At 43.9% G+C, this 27115-nt stretch overlaps 1 protein-coding gene across 4 annotated transcripts in view; it reads right to left on the bottom strand.

Moving 5' to 3' along the window:
* The window catches only part of SIL1 (SIL1 nucleotide exchange factor), a 293563-nt gene that overhangs the window by 244380 nt on the left and 22068 nt on the right, over window positions 1–27115 (bottom strand). For 2 of the 4 annotated variants that reach the window (XM_027096178.1, XM_027096168.1), the window contains exon 1: window positions 400–585. The exons of the other annotated variants lie outside the window; for them this stretch is intronic. The gene's annotated coding sequence lies outside the window, so the exon portion shown is untranslated. Of the gene's footprint in view, window positions 1–399; window positions 586–27115 lie in introns of those variants that run through there. 4 annotated transcript variants of the gene reach the window in all.

Here is a 27115-nt window from a genome sequence, read left to right as displayed (position 1 = left end):
TGAAGAGACACCAGAATGTCAACACTGGAGCAGCTGGACAAATGCAGAAACTGAGGCCGGGAAAAGGGAACAGGGAAGGGAACTAAAACAGATGCGAAGCCAAAAGCCCGTCTCGGAGGCCCACTGCCTCATCTCCTGGCCTTTAAACAGGGTTACGGGAGACGTTTTGAGAGGGAAAATTGGGAAGGCAGCCTTGGGCTGAGAGGCCAGGTCTGAGGAAACCAGTGAGGAGCCCAGAGTCCCCTTGTACGTCCCGCTTCGCAGACACTGGGGGGGGCGATATGTAGGGACCCCACAACAGTGCCGGGAAGGCGCCGGGGCCTCTGGCAAGAGGAGACCCGGGCAGCGCCCTGAGCCCCAAGCCCAGGCCCAGGGCCGGGCAGCCCTCACCGCCCCTACCTTCGGCTTCCCGCCCGGCAGCCGAGGGGCAGACACAACCCCCACAATTCCAGGCGGCCGCAGCGGCAACCAGCTCCCTGTACGCAGACGCAGCGGCCACCGTCAGAAGCCGTGAGCGCGCGGCTGTTATGTCACTCGCCTCCTCGCCCAACTGTCGTCTTCCGGACAGCGTACGGCCGCTTCACTCCCTTTCCCGCACTCTGAGTTGTCAGCCCCACCCCTCCCGGCTTCTGTTAAGTCCCGCCCCCTAGCGTCTATCTGAGAGCAAACCTCCTGGAACTTATTTACCCCAGTATCCCTCCGCCAGCGTGAGGTACCCGCGGGCCTAGTTTTGCTCCTAAACCAGAGCTTAACTTCTTTCTAGCGGAATGATCATCAGAAAGAAGTCAGAGGTGAGACTGCCCTGGTGGTCCAGGGGTTAAGACTCCGGGCTTCCACTGCAGGGTACGTGGGTTCAATTCCTGGTTGAGAAACTAAGATTCCCACAAGCCGCATAGTATAGCCAAAAAGAAACCAGAGGTGGTAGAGAGTAAAAAAATCAAACTGGTGTGATTCAATTGGGATAAAGCAGTAAGAAGTCTGAAGCAATAAACAGTCCTTAGAAAATTTATGCAGAATAGGGCACCAGCAAGTCACCTACTTTATATACTTATGTAATGTGTGAATTGAAAACGACTAATTATTTTAAAAATAAAAGTCACCATCAGCTCTAATTCCGTTCTACCACTGAATATCTTATTTATATATGCCAGGTGTTGTGTATACATTATATTTACTTCTTATAACTTCTTTTTTTTTTTTTGGCTGCGTTGGATCTTTGTTGCTGAACGCGGGCTTTCTCTAGTTGCAGCGAGTGGGGGCTACTCTTCGTTGCAGTGCACAGGCTTCTCATTGCGATGGCTTCTCTCGTTGTGGAGCATGGGCTCTAGGCGTGCGGCCTTCAGTAGTTGTGGTTCGCGGGCTCTAGGGCGCAGGCTCAGTTGTTGTGGTGCACGGGCTTAGTTGCTCTGCGGCATGTGGGATCTTCCTGGACCAGGGCTCGAACCCGTGTCCCCTGCATTGACAGGCAGATTCTTAACCACTGCGCCACCAGGGAAGCCCCTCATAACTTCTTAAGATCAGAGCTGTCACCCCCTTTTTATAGATGGGGAAGCTGTGGCTCAAAGAGGTTGAAAGACAAGTTCATACAGTCTGAAAGTGCTATAACTGGGAATTTAAGTCAGAGAAAGGATAATCTAAACAATAAGAGCAAACAATCAACCTATCTGTTTAGTTCCTTTCCCTTTTCCATGTATTATGTGAGTTTCTAGCAGTTAATCTACTTTCTTGATTATGTTTACTTCAAGCAGATGGAAGATTGACTTCACAGCCATGAACAAACTTTGGTTAGTAGCCTGGGAAGAGAGAACAAGCCCCTAGGCTTCAGTGAGTAGTGCCACTTTATTAGAAAAACCTACATAAGATACTTCTCTGGGACTGGGTGGGAAAGGACAGGGAACAGCTCACTTTTCCCATGGAACACCCAGGAGGCTGGTGAGAATAGCTGGGCCCAGGAATAATTCTAGTTTGTGTCACTGCCTAGTACCACGAGGACAGATAATAAATGTTCAACAAGTATTTACTGCATCAGTGGTACATTGCATAGTGAACATATAAATTACAACTGAGCCTGACACAAGTTATAAAAAAGATATTAATAAAGTACTACAAGAGTAAGATGCTTAAAAATAGAATAACTCAAATCTCAGAATTCATACTTAAACGCATGAGCCAAGAGAAAAGTCCAGCTGGACACAGAGCTGCCAACACTCACAGGAGCCTGGCTTCCTTCTTGGGACAGATCTAACCAGCTCAAATATGTGCAGAAGGAAAATTCTGTATCCCCCCAATCCCCAAACCTCTAAAAGCCCTGATTGAGAACCCCTTCCCAGGGGAACTAGCTCCAAGCTCAAGCCTATTGAGCTGCTAAAATCAGAGTGCAGGGCTGGGCCTAAGCAGATTGCCTCTACTCTTGTGGCCCCCAAACAAGGAGGACCACTGTAAAGGTGGAAAGTTTGAAATCCAAGGATCAGATTGGGTGGTGGGATTACGTTGGTCTCTTCTCTGTTTCCCTGTATTACTCTTGGAATTGAGCGGAAATAAGTTTTAAATTTCCTTTTCAATAAGTAAACAACAACTAAAAAGCCTTCTGTCCCTTACAACTCTGTTGGAGAGCTTCCAAGTTCCCTCTTTCACTCCCCAGAAGAGCAAAACCTTGGAAAGGTAAAGAGCCTGGGGAACCACCTTCAACCTTGCCACCATCAATTAAAGGAAACCACAGCAGCACCCACCCCCAGAGCCCTGGCTAGGCAGAGATTTATATGATCGATCTGGCCTACCTCAACAAGCAAAATGTGTGGATAGATCATTTCTCCTCTGATCAAACTTTCCCAATTAATCTCTGACAAGCCTGATACCCAGTTGTGTGAAAGCATTCCTGACATCAGGAATTGGCTCCCTGCTCTCTCTGGATGGCCCTAGAATGTTGAGTGTGGGGAGCCGGAGCCCTAGCTCTCTGTCTCACCACCCCATTGTCCTGCCCCCTCCTCTGTGTGTACCCCCCAATCCCAGCTCTCACCATACACTTTATTTTTTTTAATTTATTTAATTAATTTATTTGGTTGCAGCAGGTCTTAGTTGCAGCAGGAGGGCTCCTTAGCTGTGGCATACGAACTCTTAGTTGCGACGTGCATGTGGGATCTAGTTCCCTGGCCAGGGATCGAACCCGGGCCCCCTGCATTGGGAGCATTGAGAGTCTTAACCACTGCGCCACCAGGGAAGTTCCTCACCATACACTTTAAATCCTGCTGCCAGGAATCACTTCTGAACTCCAGACATTTTATTTACTTGAACATGAGTACTGTGCTACATGCGGTGAGGATACATCTCTGATACTATCCCACCTGTTCTTACCCTTAAAGAGCTCAGAGTCAGATGAGAGACACAGAAATGTAAACAGATCAAATCAACACAGTCCAGCAAGGGCCATAAAACAGAAATTTTAACAAAGAGCTATAAGTTCACACTTCTGTCTATCTTTCCAGATCCCTTATGTGAATAAAACTTTTTCACATTCATCATCTTGTTTGCTTCAGACAGCCCTATGAGGCAGATGGGGCCAATTTTTATCCCCATTTTACAAATAAAAGAAAAACTCTTCTCTCTGAACTCTTCAGAGCTGTGCTGTCCAACACAGTAGCCAATAGCCACATGCAGTATTTAGATTGAAATTAATTAAAATTAAATAAAATTTTAAGCTCAGTTCCTTAGTCACACCAGTCACATTTCAAGTGCTCAAGAGCCACATGTGGCTAATGTCTACCATATTAGACAGTGCAGATTATGAAACATTTCCATCACCGCTAAAAGCTCTGTTAGAAACAGTGCTTTAGAGGTCCTGAGAGGCTGAGAGTCAGTGCAAGGGCAGGACTGTGAAGCTAGAGAGAGCTCTCTGCGTTCCCAGAAAAGCTAAATCGAGCTGCCAGCATGGAAGAAGCAAGAAGCTGATAGCAAGAAGCTGAGGGGAGGGGCTTCCCTGGTGGCGCAGTGGTTGAGAGTCCGCCTGCCGATGCCGGGGACACAGGTTCGTGCCCCGGTCCAGGAAGATCCTACATGCCACGGAGTGGCTGGACCCGTGAGCCATGGCTGCTGAGCCTGCGCGTCCGGAGCCTGTGCTCCGCAACGGGAGAGGTCACAACAGTGAGAAGCCCGCGTACCGCAAAAAAAAATAAAAGCTGAGGGGCACTGCCGAGGAGACCAAGAGGAACTGGCCGTCTGAACCAGGGTCCTCTACTACCTGTGCTGCACTCAGATGGAGTAGGTGGCAGCAGCTAAGGCAGGGCAAAGATGAGATGACCTCTGCCCTGGGACTGGGCACACTTGAGCCCATCAGCAGCTTCCTTGGTGCCAGTCAGGAATTCTAGGTCTCTCTAACCCAGGAGACATCAACGACCCCAGTGTCTGTGCTTTGCTCAGGTGCATTTCTGAAGGCCTCAGTAGCAGAAAAGGAGAATTTTAAAAACAGTGTTTTCAGCCCCTGAGAAAGGGATGTGAGGCCTCTGGATGGCAGCCTCCCACCTGCTAGAAGGCTTTGGCATCTCCAGGGGGTTTTGGCCAGAAAAAGGTAAGTAAATTTAAGCTGCACTTGCTTTCAGCTAAACAGGCCTCTCTGGTTCAAAGGGAAAGCACGCAAAAGAAGAGACTCAGAAGACAGACAAGATTCAAAGGGTTGGGCTTCCCTGGTGGTGCAGTGGTTGCGAGTCCACCTGCCGATGTAGGGGACACAGGTTCGTGCCCCGGTCCGGGAAGATCGCACATGACGCGGAGCGGCTGGGCCCGTGAGCCATGGCCGCTGAGCCTGCGCGTCTGGAGCCTGTGCTCCGCAACGGGAGAGGCCACAACAGTGACAGGCCCGCATACCGAAAAAAAAAAAAAATTCAAAGGGTTCTCACCAAACAGCTCCCACTGAGGCCAAAGCTAAACCCCAAAAACCATGATTCTGTCTCCAGAAACACCTTCAACCACACACCTACTCATGTACACAGACATTTGACACAAAGGTACTGCCTATGGGCACCCACAAAGGCACTGAATCACAGGAACACACACACAGAGCAGACAGCTACAGCCGCATAACAAAGCATCCACAGTCATTTATTTAGCAATTTGGGCAGGGCTTGGCAGGGAAGAATAGACTCTGCTCTATGCACTGTCCACTGGCGTGGCTCAACTAAGGTATGGTTCTCACTCACATGGCTGGCAGTTGCCGCTGGCTGTCAGTTGGGACCTCAGCTGGGGCTGTCAGCCAAGACACTGACAAGTGGCCTCTCCCAGGATCTGCTTGGCCTCCTCACAACTTAGTGGCTGGTTTCCAAGAATGAGCATCCCAAGAGAACCAAGCATTAAGGTACATGGTATTTTTACGATCTAGCCTCAGAAGTCACGTAGCATTATTTCTGCCGTACTCTATTGGTTGAACCCTTCTCTCCTCTGACATTGTCCCTAATAAAGGTCCCCAAGCACCAAAGCTTTGGGAGATCACATGTGGAGAATAAGACTTGCCATGTGGCACGTCACAGGACGTTGGATCATCAAATCCAATATCGTTGTCAGCAGAGAGCCTAGAATTGGGGTTGTAGAGCAGTGTAAGAACAGGCTTTGAAATTGGACAGACGTTTTAAGTCCTGACTGCCCCTCACTAGCTAAGCAAGTTGCTTTAACTTTAAGCAATGTTAGAGGTGTGTTTCCTTATTTGTAAAAAGGAGATAATATTAGTACTCACCTCAGTAATTGTTATGGAGATTAAATGGGATAATATATATAAAGCATTCAGCCCGGTGCCTGGCACAGTAAGTGCTGAATAGTTCTCAGCTATTACTATTCTTTTCCATGCCTGTTGGCTACACAGATGTTGTGCTAGAAGCTGGGCAAAGTTAAATCACACACATATACACATGTGGGTACTTATAGACTCACACAGGGGATCCGGCTTTATATCCCTACTTATATTCTAAGTAATTATCCCACTCTCAGACGTACACATATTACACACATATTATACATCATGCCCAGACTCTATAGGAGCTTTTGCAGAAAGGTTAGAAGAGGTATTACTAAGGCAGACAAATCCTCCTTCCAGTCAAAAATGAGACACAAAAAAACGAAAGGTATGGCAGTGTCTCTGGGACAGAGGGTTTCAAGGGGGTTCTTCTGGGGAAAAGAATACTGCATTTTCTGAGCCGGGTTAGAGTGACAAGTTGAATGTGGTTTTTCTCAGCAGTGTCTTTATTAGTCCATATGTTGGAGCACACAACAGGCCAGCTCAGGTGTCAAGGGGCTGGTCACATGCAACTAATCATTCTTATTTGTTTACCTAGTGTGGCTTCCCATTTCCCCACAGCCTCTGCAGAGACGCCCAGGGTGGGAGGCATTGGCACCAAGATCATTATGGAATTATGAGACCCATCGAACCATCATTAGAGCCACTGTGGGGAAATAAATCTTCCCTGGCTAGAACTGGACTGCACAGCCATGGGAACCCTCCTAATGTGTGTTCCTCAGGAACTGGCAGAGCTGAAGAGTGGGGTAAGGTTAAGGGGTCCTTCTCCAGGGCTGGGGATCTAGGGGCTCTGGCCTTGTCCACTCCTCATCCTGGGGAACAATGATAATAATGACAACCTAATGTTAAACAGAACTTTACAGTTTATATCACTTTCTTGCATTCATTATACCATTTAATTCTCATAGGAATCCTGTGAGATGCAGGATACATTGTCCCTCATTAACCAAAAAGGAAACTGAAGTTCAAATACTCTGAGAGATGCGGCATGGTAGAGATGACCCATGGAACATGTGGAATGGAGTGCTTCTGAGAGTCCAGTTAGACCTCAGCTTTGATCTAGCTGCAAATCTAATATTTTCATATTACAAATAGGTCAGCTTTTATCTACCAGAGTATATCCATTAGTTAACAAATTTATTGAGTTCATAAGCCAGGTGGTATGCTAAGAGCTGGCAATATATGGTGAGTGAGCTGACTTAGTCCTCAAGTAAATTAAAGAAAGCCTCAACTTTTTTGCACTCCTGTCATTCAGAGGTGGGTTATATTTCCCCTCCCTTTGAATCTGGGTTGGCCTGTGACTGCTTTGACCAATGGAGTACAGAAGAAGTGACACTCTTCAATTATAAGCCCCATCTTTCAGAGTTTCCATTTTGGTTTTTTGGATGCCTGAGCCACTCTTTCATAAGTCCAATCACTCTGAGGGAGGGACAGTACGGAAAGGGGCCCAGGTGAGCCCAGGCTTCCAGCTGACTTGCCAAGGTACCAGACATATGAGTGAAGCCTTCTTGGACCCTCTAGACCAGACCAATTTCTAGCTGAGTGCCGATGAGCGGTGCCAGTCAATATCACATAGAGCAGAAGAATCATCCAACCAAACCCTTTCTGAAGTCCTGTTGCACAAAATCATGAGATGTAACAGAATGGTTGTTTTGGCAAACCTCTTCTATAAAGGGCCAGATAGTAAATACTTTAGGCTTTGTGGGCCACGTACCAACTCTGTCACATATTGTTCTTGTTTAGGGGGTTTCTTTTACAACCGCTTAAAAATGTGAAAAAAGTTCTTAATTTTTCAGTTATATGAAAACAGGTGTGGTGCAGTGGTTAAGAATCCACCTGCCAATGCAGAGGACACGGGTTCGAGCCCTGGTCCAGGAGGATCCCACATGCCGCAAAGCAACTAAGCCCACAACTCAGTAGTTGTGCACCACAACTACTGAGCCTGCATTCTAGAGCCTGTGAGCCGCAACTACTGAAGCCCGTGTGCCACAACTACTGAAGCCCACATGCCTAGAGCCCGTGTTCCGCAACAAGAGAAGCCACCGCAATGAGAAGCCTGCGCATCGCAACAAAGAGTAGCCCCCACTCGCCGCAACTACAGAAAACCCGCGCAGCAACAAAGACCCAGTGCAGCCAAAAATAAATTAATTAATTAATTAATTTAAAAACAACAACCAAAAAAACAGGTGGTAGGCTGGATGTGGCACATGGGTCCTGCTATGCCAACCTCTGCTTTAGGCCACTAAGGTTTGGGGTAGTTTGTTACCTAGAAATAGCTAGCCAGAACAGTCCCTTCCTTCATGAAGCTAGAAGACTGCGAGGAAGACAACATAAAACAAAAAACAATTACTAGTTAATCAGGTTGCTACATATGCTCTAAATGCCATGGGACTTTAACAACACTGATGGCTCCAGGAAAGGACTCCCCCCGAAAGGTAACATTTAGACTGAGACTTGAAGGATGACTATAAGTTTGCAGGTGAAAAGAAACAAAGAAGCATATAGTGGGCCCACCATTTTGGTTCAGTGTGGGACTCTCTGAAGGGCAATACTAGTTCCAGAGCTCTCTCTTGGATTGGCGAAGGACTTCTTCCTCCACCCAATCTTCTTCTGCCTCCTGCCTTTCATAGGTATTGTTCCCTATGAACATCTGGAACCCTGAACCCAGTCTCAGTTCCTGCCTCTGGAAAACCCAACCCATGACACTTGCTAAAACAAAAAGGGAATTTATTGACTCACGTACGTGGAGAGTCTACAGGCAGAGTCCTGAGTGTCAAGCAGAGGTAGGTTTAGAGCTCCAACTAGGGTGACCAACATGGGACACAGGACTTTCAGTCCTAAAACCAGGAAGGTCACAGACAAACTCCAATGTATAACCAGGTCTTGATCTTTCCATGGCTTGGCTCTACTATCACCTGGGTGGGATAATTCAGTCTCAGGCTCTACACAAAGCAAGACAGGTCAGCACGTTCAGACCCTGTATTCTCTCAAGTTGGAGACCTGCAAGAGGGAAACTAGTTTGCTACCCTTATAGCTCTAAATAATTGGATTGAGTCTTATTGGCTCTCATTGGCCTGCTTGAGTCATGTGCCCTTATTTTTTAAGTTTAGTGTTTTTTGTTTTGGGGGGCAGTTTTTTGGCTGCACCACGCGGCATGAGGAACTTCCCCAACCAGGGATGGAACCTGCACTCCCAGCAGTGGAAGGGCGTAATCTTAACCACTGGACCACCAGGGAAGTCCCAAGTTTAGTATTTTTTTAATTGACATAATTCATTTACTAAAAATTCATCCTTTTAAAGTATGAAATTCAGTAGTTTTTAGCGTACTCACAATGTTGTACAATTATCACCACTATCTAATTCCAAAACATTTTCAGCACCTCAAAGAGAAACCCCAGACCCATTAGCAATCATCCCCATTCTCCCTTCCTCCAATCCCTGGCAGTCACTAGTGTACTTTCCGTCCCTGTAGCTTTGCCTATTCTGCATATTTCATATAAATGGAATCATATAACATATGGCCTGTGTTCTTTCACTTAGCACAATGTTTTCAAGTTTCATCCATGTTGTAGCATGAATTAGTACTTCATTCCTTTTTATGGCTGAATAATATTACCCTTGTATGAATATACCAACATTTTATTTATCCACTCATCACATTATGGACATTTGGGTTGTTTCCATTTTTCATTGTTATGAATAATGCTGCTATGAACATTCCTATACAAATTTTTATTTGAAGACCTGTTTTAAATTCCCTTGGGTATACACCTAGGAGTAGAATTGCTGGATCATATGGTAACTCCATGTATGGCCCCATTTTTTAATCAATCACTGTGGCCTGGAGGATGGAATCGTCTGATTGGTTTAAACCTAAGTCACGGGCTCTACTCCTGGTGCTGAGGGTGGAGTCAGTTTCACTAGAACAACACGGACTGAGGAGAGAATGATGTTTCACCAGAAGGAAACGTGGAACAGATAGCAGATGCAGGGTGAATGGACTCGAGGCAGCAAATCCACAGATGACCACTGCAAATAACTACTTTACTGAATGCTTACTGTGACCCAGGCACTGTGCTAAGTACATGCATTATCTCATTTAACCCTGCTAGCAACTTCATGAGGTTTCTACTATTATTCCTATTTTACAGATGAGGAAACTGAGCCTCAGAAAAGTTGAGTAAGTTGCCAAGTTTGTGTATCCGGGAGGTGGGAATTTGAACCCAGTTCTGATTGCAAAGCAAAGTGTCAGAGAAAAAACAGATTTTGAGTTATTTCAAAGTGTATCTACTAGAGGCTCTTTTATTTCATTTGCCCAACATTGTTATAATCATTGTAGAAGAGTCTGTGTAACCAAAAATTTCCTTTTATATCAGGAACAGGGAAGAACAGGTTTTATAATGAAAAAAATCACAGTTGACATTTTTTTCCTTTAGATTTCCAAGTAAGCTTCCAACTTAGTGAGATACTGCATCATTGGCATTGAAATTAAGCAGCAATATTTCTCAGAAAGCCCCCATGCTTCTTGTAACCAACCATCTTTTTCAAATAGGTCTAGCCGAAATTCAGCTAAATTTTTCTTGTCATGAGATTAGGAAATGCAGAACACCACATCCTCCCACCACATTAACCTCCCTCAGACATGATTTACAAGAGCTCTTATCATAGGCTCTTCTGCAGTCCTCATGGTGAGGACCTGAGGCCAGGGATTTCTGACTCTCTGCTCCAGTAGACCAGAGCTTGGGCAGTGTGAGATGGGTGGGACAGAAGATGTGAGGTTGCCAAAGAGTTGAAAGGGTACAAGGAGTTGCATTTCATTGCCCCCACACCCTCTGCCGAATCCAAAAAGCCAGTCTTTGGAATATCATGGAAGAATAACTTCATATTAAGCTGCATACTGTATTAAGCTTCATACTAAGCTTCAGGCTTACAGCAAGCACCACACTGACATTTAAGAGACTTCCTCCCACCACCTCCTCCTCCCCAGTATACACACATCCCCACCAAAGCAACTTGCATCCTAAGCCCTTAAAAGATTTACTGCCAGTGTCACAGACAAATTAGTGAATGCTCCAGCAGTTGTTTCCAAAGACAGGACACTCATTTGCATGAGGAGTTGCATGCCATCTGCATTATATTTGCAAGTAATTTGCATATCATGTCTGCCCTGTCAGAATGTACATAAATCCTTTATACTTTTGCTTTTTTATTTTCTAAAAAGGACTACGCCTCCACATCCTGCCCAGACTGTCTGGTAAAATTACCAGTCGAGTATTCCTAGCTTGATTGTGAAGAGCCTCACATGCCATGCTAAGGAGATCTCGAACTGTAGCGAATCCCCAAGGATATCAGAAACCAGTTTGAGATGCTTCCTTCATTCATTTATTCAACAAATCTTTACTGAATACCTACAATGTGCCAGACACTGTTCTGGGTGCTGAGGATATATTTTTGAACAATGAGATAAAAATAATTACAGCATTAAAAATTAAATGCTGGGGACTTCCCTGGTGGCGTAGTGGTTAAGAATCTGCCTGCCAATGCAGGGGACATAGATTTGAGCCCTGGTCCAGGAAGATCCCACATGCTACAGAGCAACTAAGCCCATGCGCCACAACTACTGAGCCTGCACTCTAGAGCCCATGAGCCACAACTACTGAGCCTGTGTGCCACAACTACTGAAGCCCACACACCTAGAGCCCATGCTCCACAACAAGAGAAGCCACTGCAATGAGAAGCCCACACACTGCAATGAAGAGTAGCCCCCACTCGCCACAACTAGAGAAAGCCCGTGCACAGCAATGAAGACCCAACGCAGACAAATTAATTAATTAATTAATTATTTAAAAAATTAAATGCTGTCATTTCAGAAGATCACTTCTCACCAACCCAATCAATAAATACAAGTGCAAACCAACACTAAAATCTCAATGTTTGGCTATAAGGTAGTCATCTGGGTATTACAGACTATGTTTACATTTAAAAAAATTAATCCCGAAATTAAATAATACATTTCTTTTTTTAATATTTATTCATTTATTTGGCTGCATCGGGTCTCAGTTGTGGCATGCAGGATCTTCGTTGCGGCATGCAGGACCTTACATTGCAGCACAGGGCTCAGTAGTTGTGGCATGCTGGCTCTCTAGTTGCGGTGTGAAAGCTTTAGAGCACGTGGGCTTAGTTGCCCGTGGCACATGGGATCTTAGTTCCCTGACCAGGGATTGAACCCGTGTCCCCTGCATTGGAAGGCGGATTCTCAATCACTGGACCACCAGGGAAGTCCCAAATAATACATTTCTTAAAGGGTACTGAAGACCCCTGAGAACACATCCACAGTGATCCATGAGCCCCAGGTTTGAAAAACACTAACTAGAGAGTCATTAAAAGATTTAAGCAGGGGACTTCCCTGGTAGTCCAGGGGCTAAGACTCCACGCTCCCAATGCAGGGGTCCCAGTTCAATCCCTGGTCTGGGAACTAAATCCCACATGCCGCAACTAAGAGGTCGCATGCTGCAACTAAAGATTCCGCATGCCAGAACTAAAAGATCCCGCATGCTGCAACTAAAACTTCCACACACCACTAAAGATCCCGCAAGCAGCAACGAAGATCCCTCAAGCCGCAATTAAGACCCAGTGCAGCCAAATAATTAAAGAAAAATAAATTTTAAAAAAGATTAAAGCAGACTTCCCTGGCGGTCCAGTGGTTAAGACTGTGTTCCCACTACACAGGGCACAGGGTTCAATCCATGGTCAGGGTAAGATCCCACAAGAAAATGACCTAGGTTTGTGTCTTAGATCTTTCTGACAGCTACATGGAGGGTGGGCTGGAAGCAGTTTCAGGTCGGAGGCTAAGAGATCAGAGAGAGACTTCAATAGTCTGGGTGTGACTCAGATGTGGCGCTGTCCACAATGCCAGCCTCATAAACCTTGGCCCCCTCACTGATGTCTGTCTGAAATCAAGTCACAACTCTTACATGGTAGCTTCAGAAGTTTTACATAAAAATTTGTGCAGTCACAGAGAGGGGTCACAACCTACATGGTTTCACTTGAAAAATCAGGTCTAGACATGTCTATCCAAATTCTCTTATGCAGCCATAAGTTGAAGGTCCTTCTCAACTCTTCCATCACCCAGCTCTCAACTGACTCTGGTGTCTCTCTCCTTGATCTTTTAAACTCTGGGACTCCAAATACATCATGTCTTAATTTTGTGGAGCAATTCAACTTCTATTTGAAAACCCCAGGAGTGTTTGAAAACAATGGGCCCTTCAGTTCCAGGACCTACCCTATGGGAAGTTATAAATAACTTAAAAAAAAGTTCTGTCCTTAAGTAAAGAACCTTATCAAGAGCAATAGCTCTGTAATGGAGAGAAGAGCCAGAGATAGATAGCAGAGGGAGAATCACGACTATAGGGGGGAAAGGAAGCCCATGGCCAAATACAAAGATTCAAGGGGTAGGCCACAAACAGCTCTCATTAGGTCTTAGTCACATGGTTAGGGTGGATTGCTTGGTTTAGAAGCTCAGAGGTATCCAGACAGGGTCTGGTTAAAAACCCAGGGTGATGCCAACCAAAAAGAGGAGAAAGGTAATGGACAGGAGTCCAAGGAGAAGTGAGATGTAGAGAGATGTAGCAGAAAACAAAAGAAGAGCTTCAAGAAAGAGGGAGCCAGCAATGTAGAACATCACAGAGAGGTCAAGTACAAGGAAAACTGGAGAGAAGTCATTGGATCTAGCAATTAAGGTGACCAAAAGAGCAGTTGTAGTGAGGTCTTGTGGGAGATACTGTTAATTATTTACCCCAAAGCTATTTTCCCACCCTCCTTCCCTACTTACAAGGACTACCTCCCACTAAAGGGGAGGCTGGATAATTTCTCAGTATACCTTCCCCCACTCCTTTAAACCCAAGGATAGACAAGTGACCTAGTTCTGGGCAAAGGGACTTGGGAATAAGCCTAGAAGCTTATGGAAAAGATTTTCCTTTTCAATACAATATATATCTTCAACCCCTTCCTTTCCTGCCTTGAAAGTTGTATATGAGCTCATGCTGTTCAGAGCTGTGGCAGCCATCTTAGGACTGTGGAAGGGACAAGCTCAAGAATGGAACAAACACCCTGAGGAAGGCAAATGAGAAAAGCCTGGATCTTTGTGTGTGTGTTTCTGTCTGTGTGTATGTGTATGTGTGTGTGATCTTAGTTCCCCAACCAGGTATTGAACCCGGGGCCACAGCAGTGAAAGCACCGAATCCTAACCACTGGACCACCAGGGAACTCTCCAAAGCCTGGACCCTTGATGGTATTACTGAGTGGTGAAATTACCCAAACCTGAAGCTACTTACCTCTGGATTTCTTGTTATATGAGATAAATAAATGTTCTTACTTCTTAAATCACTGTTAGTCAACTATTTCATTATTTACAAGCATGACACATGGTGAACATGGAAGCCAGAATTACATTTACTGAGGAGGGAATGAAAAACAAGAAAGCAAAGATTCTTAGTGCTGTCCAGGGGTTTCCAAATGCCAATTAATGAACTAGCTGCATTAAAATTACAGAAGGAGCTTTCTAAAAATACAGCTGTCTCTCCTTTATTCCTGGAATATTCTGATTCAGTAAGTCCAGCACAGAGCACAGGGATCTTGCTTTTTAATAAGGGCCCCACTGGTACACCATTTTGGAAAGTTGTTGGCACTTTCTTATAAAGTTAAACATACACATATACACCTACCCTATAACCTACAATTCCACTCCTAGATATTTACCCAGGAAAAAGAAAAATATATGTCCACAAAAAGAAGTGTATGAGAATATCCATAGTTGCCTTATTCGTAACAGCTGAAACTGGAAACAAGCCCAAATACCCATAGCAGAAGAATGAAAGAGATCAAGGGCTGGGGATGATTACAAAGATAACCAAGGGGGCTTCCCTGGTGGTGCAGTGGTTAAGAATCTGCCTGCCAATGCAAGGGACACGGGTTCATGCCCTGGCCCAGGAAGATCTCACATGCCGCGGAGCAACTAAGCCCATGCATCACAACTACTGAGCCCACATGACACAACTATTGAAGCCTGAGCGCCTAGAGCCAGTGCTCCACAACAAGAGAAGCCATGACAATGAGAAGCCCACGCACCACAACAAAGACTAGCCCCCGCTCACTGCAAATAGAGAAAGCCTGTGCACAGCAACAAAGACCCAATGCAGCCAATAAATAAATAAATAGATAGATAGATTTTTAAAAAAACAAAAAAGATAACCAAGGGACATTGGAGGCCTGACCACGACTGGAAATCAGACCCTGGAGCCAATGAGCACAGTTCTGTGGTTTTCTCTGGTAGCCTTGAGGCAGGAGCAGAGTAAATGAACGTTGTCCGAGCTATGTGTGGGAAATAGAATGGGAGGGATGAAATGACAGGATGACAGGAGGCAAAGGGACTAAAGGAAGTGGCGAGAATGGAGGCAAAGTGACTATCTCTGTCTGAGGTTTCTTTTTTTTTTTTGGCCGCGCGACCTCAGTTCCCCAGGGATTCCCCAATCAAACCAGGGATTGAACGCATGCCCTGAGCAGTGGAAGCAAAGAGTCCCAACCATTGGACCGCCAGGGAATTCTCTGTCTGAGACTGTTTTTGAAACACCCCTGTCCAGGCTTCCCTTTTTCTGCCCCCTTTGGCTCTGCCCTCCATGTGTTTCGTGCCTCCTTTTCCTTGGATCCAAAAGTAGGAAAACCAACCAACCCATTTTGCACACTGAGACTGAGGCTTAAAGGAGAGAAAGTAGGAAAGGTCAAAGTCAGTGTTGAGGGAAGCGAAGCAAAAGCTGAGGGCAAGACAGAGATGTCCCTGAGACGTTCAGCCTACCTGGGGACCCTAGAAAGGGCAAAGGCAAAATCCCAAGTTTGTGTGGCAGCCAAGGAGGTTGACCCTGCTCTCACTGAGGGTCTGAAGAGCTGTCATCTATGGGATAACTGGTAGCCTGAAAAATTAATTGGCCCGCTCCGGATAGGAGATAAAAGGAAAATTCTACCCAAGCAGGTGTCACACTAATTTGGCAGGACGCTGGGTGCTGATTTGCATATGTCAACATCCTCTTCCCTTATTCTTCCCTCTCCCTCAGTAAGGCTGGTTTCAAGCTGCTCCCTAGGGAGGAGCATCAGAGAAGCGCAGCCTTGCATGGATGAAAATTAGGCTTTCTAAGGAGAGAAGTCCTGGAAAGGAGAGTGGAGACAGCTGTAACCTTACAGCTCTAACTTCCCTTCCTCTCTCTCCTTGCAGGCTCAGTAGAAGGAAAGGAAAAGAAACCAACACTATCAAAGGTCTACTTTCTCTCTCTCTCTTTTTTTTTTTTTTTTGTGGTACGCGGGCCTCTCACTGTTGTGGCCTCTCCCGTTGCAGAGCACAGGTTCCGGACGCGAAGGCTCAGCGGCCATGGCTCACGGGCCCAGCCGCTACGCAGCATGTGGGATCTTCCCGGACCGGGGCACGAACCCGTGTCCCCTGCATCGGCAGGCAGATTCGCAATCACTGCGCCACCAGGGAAGCCCTCAAAGGTCTACTTTTTATCCAGCCCTATGCTGAAAGCATTTAACCTAATCTTCCGAACAACCCTGCAAGTCCAAGATCATACCCAAGTAAGGAAAGAGGAGTTTGGGGGAGGGGAAGTGTCACACAGCTAGTGAGGGGCCATGCCGGGACCCCCAGTGCATGTCAGTCTGACTCAAACTCTGAACTGTTTCTACTATAATGAGCTGAGTGGTGTTTTCTGTGTGTGTCAAAAATTAATCGAGCCTATAGCCAATGCAGTTACTTAATTGTAGAGCACTGACTTGCAGGAAAGGGCTCAATTTCCCTAATTCCCAGGGCACCTAGTGACACACAGAGCAACAGCTAAGACTGTCACCCACAAACAATAACAACAAAACAACAATGGGGGACTTCCCTGGTGACGCAGTGGTTAAGAATCCGCCTGCCAATGCAGGGGTCACGGGTTCAAGCCCTGGTCCGGGAAGATCCCACATGCTATGGAGCAACTAAGCCCGTGTGCCACAACTACTGAGCCTGCGCTCTAGAGCCTGCAAGCCACAACTACTGAGACCCCACATCACAACTACTGAAGCCCATGCGCCTAGAGCCTGTGCTTCACAACAAAAGAAGCCACCACAATGAGAAGCCCGTGCACTGCAATGAAGAGTAGCCCCCACTCGCTGCAACTAGAGAAAGCCCGTGCACAGCAACGAAGACCCAATACAGCCAAAAAATAAATAATTTTTTTTAATTTAAAAAAAAAAAACAATGGGAGCCACTACTTCTCCAGATCTAAGTGCTAAGTATTATTTTAAGGACTTTATAGGTATTATCTAATATTTATCTTCACAATACCCTATGAGGCAGCCAATGATTATCCTTTCAAGCACCTATGGAACATCTAAAAAATGATCACATACTAGACAGAAGAGTACATCTCATCAGATATTTTTGAAAATCAATAAACCACTTTCTTTAATCAAAATAGAACTTAACAACAAAAAGATAACAAGGGTCCCATGCATTTGAAAATGCTTCTAGACTCATGGGACAAAAATTAAATCAAAATGAAGATATTTAGGGCTTCCCTGTTGGCGCAGTGGTTGAGAGTCCGCCTGCCGATGCAGGGGACACGGGTTCGTGCCCTGGTCTGGGAAGATCCCAACATGCCGCGGAGCGGCTGGGCCCATGAGTCACGGCCACTGAGCCTGCGCGTCCGGAGCCTGTGCTCCGCAACGGGAGAGGCCACAACAGTGAGAGGCCCGCGTACCGCCAAAAAATAAATAAAGATATTTAGAAATTAAAATTAGCTGTGGGAAGCAGATAATGTGATACTTAAAGGTAAATGTGTGGATTTAAATGCTTATATAAAAAAAGCAAAAGCTGGAAAAAAGCATCCAACTCAAGAAATGAAAAAAGAACAGACTAATCCAAAAGACAGTAGGAAGAAGAAATCACAACACAAAGCCAAATTTTAACAAATTAGGAAATAGAGATACTATAGAAGATCAATAAAAACTTTTGATAAGCTCAATCAAGAAAAAGAGAAGGCATAAATAAACAATATCAAAAAAATTTAAAGGGGACATAGCGGTAAATACAGTAGAAAATTTTAAATCATAACAGAATACTGTAAAGAATTTTAGGTCAATCAATTTTAAATTTTGATGAAATGGATAATTTCCCTTAACATGGAAAAACAATTCTATAATGGAGATATTATTATTATTTCTTTTCAACAGATAAGGAAACTGAGGAACAGAGAGGAACTTGTTCAAATTCCCATACTAGTAAGAGACAGAGTCTGGATTTGAAGGCCCAGGCAGTGGACCTCTAACTCATCCTTCCTCCTTCCCACATTTACTGAGCACCTGCCACTGTGCTAGGGATTATAGGAATAAAAGACAAAGTTCTTACCCTCAAGAAGCTCCCAATCTAGGAGAAGAGATGAGGACAGGGAAAAGGGTGAGTTAAGTGAGCTACCTAGAGCACAAAATTTAAAGATCAATTTACTCTCACTTGCACAACTCTCCTTAACTTTCGCTCTCTATTCTTGGGCCTGCTAATAAACATAATCACAACTACAAAGTTACATGCTTTCCACATTGAAACAGGTAAGAATTTTGAGCTATGGATTGTTAGGAAAGGGCATTCCAGGCAGGGGGGACTAGTATGAGCAAAGGACAGAACAGGGAAGCAGCATGATCCCTGGTGGGAACTACCAGCAGTTTGATATTTCAGAGGCATACAAATCAGTGCAAGGTAAAGAACAGCAGAGGAGAGGCTAGAGAGATGGCCAATGTTCGTGTCATTGTAGGTGCTAAGGATTTTTGACTTTACTCTGAAGGTTTAAGCAGAGGAGTGACACGGGCAAAGTCGTATTTTATATGAGCCCTCTGGCTGGAATGTGGATGGTGTTGGGGGCAGGAACAGGCTGAAGGCAGATGACTTAGGAGGCCATAGCAGCATCCAGGCAAGAGATGAAGAGAGCCTGCTCTAGGGCAACAGCAGTTGGACTAAAAAACAGGAAAAGGATTTAAGAGGTATTTGAGATGTAAAATTGGCAGGACTTAGTGGTTGACTGAATGTGGGAGAAGAAAGTGTGAAAGGAATCAAGAATGAGGCCGCCACCACCCAGTTTCTATCATGAAAAACTGGAATGCATAGTAGTAATATCAACTTCCATCTCTTTCTTGATTCATATATACATCCAATAATTTATCCATCTTTTTAGTCATTCATTCATTCATTTTTTTGATTCATACATCTATATATCCATCCATTTATACATCTATCCTTTAATCAAATTCTTATGAGTATAAAAGCACCATGAAGAATACATGTATAGGGCTTCCCTGGTGGCGCAGTGGTTAAGAGTCCACTTGCCAATGCAGGGTACATGGGTTCAAGCCCTGGTCCAGGAAGATCCCACATGCTGCGGAGCAACTAAGCCCGTGTGCCACAAATACCGAGCCTGAGCTCTAGGGCCCGCGAGCCACAACTACTGAGCCCACGTGCCACAGCTACTGAAGCCTGCGCGCCTAGAGCCCATGCTCCACAACAAGAGAAGCCACTGAAATGAGAAGCCCGTGCACCGAAACGAAGAGTAGCCCCTGCTCACTGCAACTAGAGAAAGCCCACACACAGCAATGAAGACCCAATGCAGCCAAAAATAAATAAATAAAATAAATATATTTATTTTTTAAAAAGTTAAAAAAAAAAAGAATGTTTGTATAAAAAGGTATACTACTTGGTTTTATTTATTCACTCACTCACTAAACGTTTATTGACATCCTGCTATGTGCCAGATACTATTCTAGGTAACAGAGATATAGCAGTGAAGAAGCAAAAAAGGTCCTGCTTAAGGACTTAATATTTTAGTGGAAGATACAAATAGAAAGCTAAGAAATAATATAATTTCAAGTAGTGAAACTTCTTTGTAATAAAAGAAACCAGAGTTCCTTGGAGACATATACAATGTGAGCCTGGAGCATCTTGCAGTACCAGAAAGAAAGGAAGGACTCAAATAAAAACAAAATGATGGAAGTATATCAAGGGAACATAAGAGCCAACTTGAAAGGGCTCCCAGTAACAAAAATTGGAACAATCTGAGGAACAAAATAAAGTATTACTGGATTATAACCTCAAGTAAAAAATAAGTATTCATGAGTACTGATTTAAAAGAATTGACTGAATAAACAAATAAACAAGGAAGAAGAGACAAATCTCTCTTGCGGAATTCCAAATAATTTATGTAGATACCCCACCTTCAAGGAGGTGGAACACAACTTCCCACTTCTTAAGTATGGGCTGTACATAGTGACTTCATTCCAAAGGGTAGAGTAGGGAAAGGGAGGAGGAATAACTTTACAGTGAAGAAACCTAGCAAACTTAAACTCAGCCAGATGATCAATAATAACATCAACAGTAATAAGTCATTCTGATTGATATGATGTAATGAGAATTGTACTTTACTTTTGCAGTTTCCTCCCCAAAATCCATAACCCTAATCTAATCACGAGAAATCTCAGGCAAATCCCTACTGAGGGGCATTCTACAAAACACCTGACAAATACTTCGAAAGTGTCAAGTTCATCAAAAACAAGGAAAGTTGGGCTTCCCTGGTGGCGCAGTGGTTGAGAGTCTGCCTGCCGATACAGGGGACACGGGTTCCTGCCCCGGTCCGGGAAGATCCCATATGCTGCCGAGCAGCTGGGCCCGTGAGCCACGGCCGCTGAGCCTGTGCGTCCGTCCGGAGCCTGTGCTTTGCAACGGGAGAGGCCACAACAGTGAGAGGCCCGCGTACCGCAAACAAACAAACAAAAAAACAAGGAAAGTCTGAGAAACTGTCATAGTCAAGAGGAGTCTAAGGAGACATGATGACTAAATAGACTGCAGTATCCTGGAAAAGAAAAAGGACATTACGCAAAAATTAAGAAAATCTGAATAAAATATGGACTTTCGTTAATAATAATATATCAATAATGACTCAATAGTTGTGACAAATGTACCATACTAAAGTAAGACTTTGTTAACAGGGAGGGAAACTGGGTGTGCAGTATATGGAAACTCTGTACTGTCTTTGCAACTTTTCTGTAAATCTAAAACTATTATAAGATTAAAATTTTATTTTTTGTAATTTTTTAAAATAAATTTATTTATTTTGGGCTGCACTGCATCTTCATTGCTGCACGCGGGCTTTTCTCTAGTTGCGGCGAGTTGCTTCTTATCCAAGGGAGGAGCTAGGAAAGGTGAGGAAGAAAAGGAACCACCTGTGTGGCTCTGGAAAAAAACATCCTTAACCAGCATGTCTGGGGATGGGGGTAGGGATGTTTAGAGAGGAAGATGAAACCCACCAGACTGTCAACATCGAATGCTTGCATCTCAGACTACCAGCCCACATGGGGCAATTACTAAGTCTTCAGGCTAGAAAGATCACCACTAAATACAAAAATCTCTCCTTGTCTTCCAGGGAACTATATCTAAACTTGCAAACTGAAGGACTTGCTGGCTGAAGGGACCATCTGGGATTCTAGCCCTTCATTCATAAAGTATTTATGGAGCCATTACTATGTGCCAGGGTAGTCTATAGGCTCTATGGAAACAGCAAAGAACAAAACAGACTAAACTCCCTGCCCTCAGGAGCTGATCGTCTCCTATGTCCCTGTGCTTTCCTGTAGTCTCACCCTTTTACATGCCCAGAGACCCTAAGGCTATAGGGCAGAGCAAGGCAGATCTAGTCATCACTCCCTGAGCCCTGGTAAAACATACAAAAGTCTCCTTTTCAGAACAAAGTACAGTGATCAGCCCCTTGGCAGAGGGTGAATTTTCCCCGGGGCCAAACCCAAGCTGGGAGCAAAGGCCCCACATCTGGAGGGCCATTAGTTTGGATGTCACTGCAATTATCACGTTGGCTCCAGACAAAGCCGAATCACAACTGAAGACAGGATTTTAAACCACGACCTTCCAGAGTCTCATTAGGTAATTGATGCTGATCACATTGCTTAATGGGGACCCATAAAATGCTTGCTATTTATATTACAATGGGCAAAGAAAAGGCTCAGCTAACCAGATAATTGACTGATGATGTAAGGGACTAGGGTGAAGGGGTGGGAAGAGGCATGGAAACCTGGTGAAGTTTCCCTGCCTCTGGCTTTTAGCGTCTCATTGGTGATGATTGTTTGACTGGATTCAGAAGAGACTGTGTACCATGGTCTTCACAAAGCCCAAAGCTGCTCTTCCCAGGAGCCAGGGACTAAGATAAGAATTGTCATTTAATGGGATTTTCTACAGCAGGCTAAATCGTTTGCTAAATGGGCAATTTCAATCATCCTTTCGCATCCACTAGGAGGGAATTAAGCTCACTTCTCCTCCAGCCTATACCCCCATCTCTCACATCTTCATTCCCTCACCAGCTCTTAGCAAGAAAGGTGGTCTGGTTGAAGTACAGAAGGTACAGATTATAGCAAGATGCTTTGGGCCCAGCTGAGTTCACCAGATCAGGAGACTATAAGAGAGTTGCAGCCATATTCCCTACTCCTGCACACCCCAGACCACCCTTGGAGAGCCATGCACACCCTCCAAATGTGGGTCTCCTTAGAACAAAGACCCCAGGGTAGGCAAACTTCTCCAAAACTTGCCAAGAAGGAGCTGTAACACTTCCTATTGCAGAAAGGGGTTTGGGGATGAGATTAATTTCTTTCCATTATTGAGACCTGGGTCTTTTCAGCAGGGAGTTTTGATTAAGTCCCACCAATTAAGGCATATAAGGCATTCTCATAACCTCTGGGTATTTGGAAGAGAACCTAGGGAAAAGGAAGGAATGATCTTGGGAAGGAAGAAGCCATAGCGTCTTCAGTCTATGGACTGAAATCAGATTAATGGAAGATGTATCAGATAAGGAAGAATTCAGTGTTCCCAAATTCTGCCTCTTGTTTGGCCTAGGACCTCACCACATCTGGATTCATTTCTACTTGCTCCATATGCATGACCACTTTCTCTCCCTCCTCTGGTATGCTCCTTTTGTCTCCTTTTGCATTGGAATTGATAGATGGCATGATGTCCTGATTAAGAATGAGGGTTTTCTCCACAAATTGATCTACAACATAAACCTTATCAAAATCCCCGCTGGCTTCTCTGCAGAAACTGACAAGCTGATCCTAAAAATCATATGGAAATGCAAGGGACCCAGAGGAGCACAACAGTGTCAAAAAAAAAAAAAGAACAAAGTTGGAGTATAATAATCAAGACAGTGTGGTACTAGCATAAAAAGAGACATATAGATCAATGGAATGGACTTAAGACTCCAGAATAAACCCTCATATTTATAGTCAGTTGATTTTCAAAAGAGATGTCAAGACAATTCAATAATGAAAGAATAGCCTTTTAACAAATGATGCTGGATATCCATGTGTGAAAAAATGAACTTAGACCCTTTCCTCATACTATATATAAAAGCCAACTCAAAATGGGTAATAGACTTAAACGTAAGAGCTAAAACTATAAAACTCCCAAAAGAAAACATAAGAGTAAATCTTCATGACTTTGGGTTAGGGAAAGCCTTCTTAGGTATGACAGTAAAAGCACAAGCAATGGAAAAAAAAAAAAAAAGCTAAGTGGACTTCATCAAAATTAAAACTTTTTTGTGCTTCGAAGGATACCACAGAATGGGCGAGAATGTGTGCAAATCATAAATCTGATAAGGGACTTGAATCTAGAATATATAAAGTACACTTACAACTCAATAATAAAAAGACAAATAACCCAATTTAAAAATGGGCAAAGGATCTGAATAGATATTTCACTGAAGAAGATATGCAAATCGCCAATAAGCACATAAAAAGATGTTCAACATCATTAGTCACCAGAGAAATGAAAAGTAAAACCACCAGGATGGCTATAATAAAAAAAGATAGATAATAACAAGTACTGAACTTTTTGGAGGATGGGGAATGGGAAATTATTGTTTAATGAGAATAGAGTTTCAGTTTGGGAAGATGAAAATGTTCTGGAGGTGGATGGTGGTGATACTTGCACAACAATGTGAGTGTACTTAATGCCACTGAACTGTACACTTAAATGATTAAAATGGTAAATTAAAAAAAAAAAGGAGGATGTGGAGAAATTGGAACCCTCACACACTGCTGTTGAGATTGTAAAGTGGTGCAGGGACTTCCCTGGTGGCACAGTGGTTAAGAATCTGCCTGACAATGCAGGGGTCACGGGTTGAATCCCCGGTCCGGGAAGATCCCACATGCCTCGGAGCAACTATGCCCATGTGCCACAACTACTGAGCCTGCGCTCTAGAGCCCACGAGCCACAACTGCTGAGCCTGTGTGCGGCAACTATGGAAGCCCGTGCGCCTAGAGCCCGTGTTCCGCAACAAGAGAAGCCACTGCAATAAGAAGCCCGCGCACCTCAACAAAGAGTAGCTCCTGCTCGCCGCAACTAGAGAAAGCCCGCACGCAGCAACAAAGACCAAACACGGCCAAAAATTAAAAAAAAAATAAAGTGGTGCAGCTGCTTTGGAAAACAGTTTGGCATTTCTCAAAAGGTTGAACACAGAGTTACCATATGGCCCAGCAATTCCACTCCTAGATATACATATACCCAAGGGAGCTGAAAACACGTGTTCATACAAAAATTTGTACACGACTGTTCATAGTAATGTTATTCATAATAGCCTCAAAGTGGAAGCAATCCAAATTTTTATCAACTGATAAATGGATAAATACAATGTGGTATTTTATGGTATAGCCATACAATATCCATACAATGGAATATTATTATTCCATTCCATTAATATTAATGGAATATTATTCAGCAATGAAAAGAAATGAAGTACCGATAAATGCTAAACCATGGATGAACCTTGAGAACATTCTGCTAAGTAAAAGAAGCCAGTCACAAAAGACCACATAATGTATGACTCCATTCACATCAAATGTCCAGACTAGGCAAATCTATGGAGACACAAAGTACACTAGTGGTTGATTAGGGCTGGGAGTGTTGGGGGGAAATGGGAAATGACTCCAAATGGGTATTGAAAATGTTCTAGGGTTGACTGTGGCGATGGTTGCACAACTCTGTAAATATACTAAAACTACTGAATTGTGCACTTTAAATGAATTGCTTAGTACATAAATTATACCTCAATAAAGATTATATATATATACATACATATATGAAGAAAAGCAGCAGGTAAGTCAAAAGGTAAAACTAAAAATTCTATGTGAAATAGTTACAACTAAGAGGTCTGATCATCGCATTTAAAAATAATAATAAAAAGATTCTTAAAATAAACAAACCAAATTCTGAGGGCTTTGCTGGCCAATCTCAGTTCTGGCACCTGCTGACTTTGTGACCTCGGACGGGTTACTTAACCTCACTGAGCTCAGTTATCTCATCTGTAAAATGAGCATTAGGTCATTATGAAGATCAAATAAATTAATGTGTAAAGATACCGGGCACATAGGAGGTGCTCAGTTAATGGAAACTATAAAGAAGAGTCAGAGAATAGTAGTAACTAGAGAAGGAGAGAAGAAAAAAATAGTATTTATGGGCCAAGGCCACATCCATATATTTTTGCCTAACCTCTGGATGGGCTCTAGGGACATAAAGAAGTCCCTGACCGAGGAGCTGGGAGGCTAAGAGATCGGGCATTCCTGAAAAAAAAATTCCCAACAAAATGAAACAAGTGCTGCAATAGAGTTATAGAGAGATTGCTCAGGGACACGGAAAAGGCTTTTAAAGTGGAGGAGACTTCCTACAAACAATAAATACTGGAGAGGGTGTGGAAAAAAGGGAACCCTGCTATACTGTTGGTGGGAATGTAAATTGACACAGCCACTATGGAGAACAGTATAGAGGTTCCTTAAAAAACTACGAATAGAACTACCGGGGCTTCCCTGGTGGCACAGTGGTTAAGAATCCGCCTGCCAATGCAGGGGACACGGGTTCGAGCCCTGGTCTGGGAAGATCCCACATGCTGCAGAGCAACTAAGCCCGTGCGCCACAGCTACTGAGCCTGCACTCTAGAGCCCGCAAGCCACAACTACTGAAGCCTGTGCATCTAGAGCCTGTGCTCCGCAACAAGAGAAGCCACCACAATGAGAAGCCTTCGCCCGGCAACGAAGAGTAGCCCCCACTCTCCACAACTAGAGAAAAACCTGCGCAAAGCAACGAAGACCCAACACAGTCAAAAAATTAATTAATTAATTAATTAGTTAAATCTATTTAAAAAAAAAAGAATAGAGCTAGCATATGAGCCAGCAATCCCACTCCTGGGCATATATCCAGAGAAAACCATGGTTTGAAAGGATGCATGCACCTGAATGTTCATTGCAGTGCTGTTCACAATAGCCAAGACATGGAAGCAACCTAAATGCCCATTGACAGATGAATGGATAAAGGTGTGGTACATATATACAATGGAATATTACTCAGCCATTAAGAAGAATGAAATAATGCCATTTGCAGTAACATGGATGGACCTGGAGATTATCGTAGTAAGTAAAATAAGCCAGACAAAGAAAGACAGATATCGTATGATATCTGTTATATGCAGAATTTTTAAAAAATCATAGGGACTTCCCTGGCAGTTCGGCAGTTAGAACTTTGTCTTCCAATGCAGCGGGTGTGAGTTCAGTCTCTAGTTGGGGAGCTAAGATCCCACATGCCTCCTGGCCAAAAAACCAAAACATAAAACAGAAGCAATATTGTAACAAATTCAATAAAGACTTTAAAATGGTCCACATTAAAAACATGATACAAATTTTTATTTCCATTACTCTAGGAGGTGGGTCAAAAAAGATCTTGCTGTGGTTTATGTCGAAAAGTGTTTTTCTTATGTTTTCCTCTAAGAGTTTTATAGTGTCTGGTCTTAATTTAGGTCTTTAATCCGTTTGGAGTTTATTTTTGTGTATGGTGTTAGGTAGTGTTCTAATTTCATTCTTTTACATGTAGCTGTCCAACAAAAATAAACAAATGGGACCTAATTAAACTTAAAAGCTTTTGCACAGCAAAGGAAACCATAAACAAGATGAAAAGACAACCCTCAGAATGGGAGAAAATATTTGCAAATGAAACAATGGACAGAGGATTAATCTCCAAAATATACAAACAGCTCAATATCAAAAAAACAATTCAATTACAGATGACCAAGAGGCACATGAAAAGATGCTCAACATCACTAATTATTAGAGAAATGCAAATCAAAACTACCATGAGGTATCACCTCACACCGGTCAGAGTGGCCATTATTAAAAAATCTAGAAACAGTAAATGATGGAAAGGGTGTGGTGAAAAGGGAACCCTCTTGCACTGTC

Source organism: Aethalodelphis obliquidens, unplaced genomic scaffold (assembly GCF_003676395.1).
Source record: "Aethalodelphis obliquidens isolate GAN/ISIS:26980383/991018 unplaced genomic scaffold, ASM367639v1 scaffold4, whole genome shotgun sequence".
Taxonomy (NCBI): Eukaryota; Metazoa; Chordata; class Mammalia; order Artiodactyla; family Delphinidae; genus Aethalodelphis; species Aethalodelphis obliquidens.
Note: the sequence above shows the minus strand (reverse complement) of the source record. Positions and strands in the feature narration are given on the sequence as shown.